Genomic DNA, 1,673 nt, shown 5'->3' with positions numbered 1-1,673 from the left:
GTGAAACTTCCAAACGTGCAAAAATCTCGCCTGCGATATTGTGGAAGTATACGAATTCTTGTCACCAGTCGGGAAGAACTGATGCCGAGCTAGGTAACGTCTATGCGTAACGGTGAAGATACTTCTGGAAGACACGCAGAAGAAACTTCTAGATGATTCTTAGAAGTAAGGTATTGCCAAAGACTCTTCTAGATAACACTTGGAAGTCTCTCATAAATGTTACTAGGAAGATTCTTCCTGACGATATTTAAAAGACACTTCTACACGACATTAAGAGGGCACTTCTATATGTTACTAAGAAGTAACTTCTAGACGATAATTAGAGAATTCTTCTACACGATACTATAATAATACTTCTAAACGACATTAAATGGAAACTTCTAGACGACACTAGGAGAACACTTTTGGATGACACTATGAGTACACTTTTAGAAGACACTAAGATGTCACTATAAGAAGTGATGTCTTAGAGTCATCTACTATTTACCTCTTAGTGACATCCGGAAGTGTTCTCCTAGTGTTGCTAAAAGTTTTTTTCCGTTTCGACTATTTTTGTTTAAAATAAAGATTTATTTAATAAAAAATTACATTTTATTATAACCTATATTGGAATAATAGCTTAATTTACATTTTATTAAATAATTTAAATTTTTTTAGCAAATTCCAAAATATTTAAACATTATTTTAATTAATTTGAATATATTTTACAATATTATTTTAAAATATTTAATAAATTTTACAAATATCTGAAATTTACAATATACATTAATACATTCAAAACAATAACTCATATAATATGATGTCCACTTTGAAAGCGAAGGTTTTAACTTTACAGGCTTTATTTACATAAATTAAAATACAAAATTTTATTGAAATAATTGTTCGCTATAGTTATTGTAGCGTATTTAAAGTTGAAAGTTATTTTAGAAAATTAATATACAACTTCCAAAAATATTATATACACAATTAAGTATGATACAACTTTGTACATATACATATAAATATTTATTATTCAAAATTATTTACTGGTTACTTAATATAAATATGCAGATATGACGGGGTATATTAGTGATTTTCTGGAGCTACTTTTTTTCCTTTTCAAAATCCTGTCCTTTGCATGAAGAAAATGTTGTTGACAAACGCGATTAATTTCCAAATTGTTGGCGTTATTATATTTAATATGACATATATCTAAACAAAAAGAAAGAAGTAATAATTTGTTCCGGTATTATTGATATTTAATTAAATTTACCTCTTATTACGGTGAATACAGTGTATCGCTGAATACTGGGTTTTTCGCTTGTTCCCCTCCAAGTGAAATTGACTGCCAAATCAACATCGATAGAAATATTAATGGCCATTCTTAAAAAAGTTGCGAAATCGCATCCACCAATTTTTTCCAATAATTTTTTCTGCAAATTTATATAAAATAATAATAATTGAAGGTGAAATTTAATGAAATATAAATGTACTTATTTACCAATTCCATTTTAAGTTCATTATCCAATAAAAGTTTTTTGTCAAAATCCGTTAAGTCATCCACTTGCTTAAAGGGTAGAGAAGGCAAAAGGGACTTATCGAGATCAGGGCGAATATAATCTTTAAGTTGTCTGACCTCCATCCTCAACCCTATGATTTCTTCAGTAAGAGTCTTTATCAATTTTTGATTTGCT

At 28.5% G+C, this 1,673-nt stretch overlaps 1 pseudogene; it reads right to left on the bottom strand.

Moving 5' to 3' along the window:
• Nucleotides 1-1,033: 1,033 nt before the first annotated feature.
• Nucleotides 1,034-1,673, bottom strand: part of LOC124419991 — a 10,689-nt pseudogene continuing 10,049 nt past the window's right edge.

The sequence above is a fragment of the Lucilia cuprina genome, chromosome X (assembly GCF_022045245.1).
Source record: "Lucilia cuprina isolate Lc7/37 chromosome X, ASM2204524v1, whole genome shotgun sequence".
NCBI classification, from domain to species: domain Eukaryota; kingdom Metazoa; phylum Arthropoda; class Insecta; order Diptera; family Calliphoridae; genus Lucilia; species Lucilia cuprina.
Note: the sequence above shows the minus strand (reverse complement) of the source record. Positions and strands in the feature narration are given on the sequence as shown.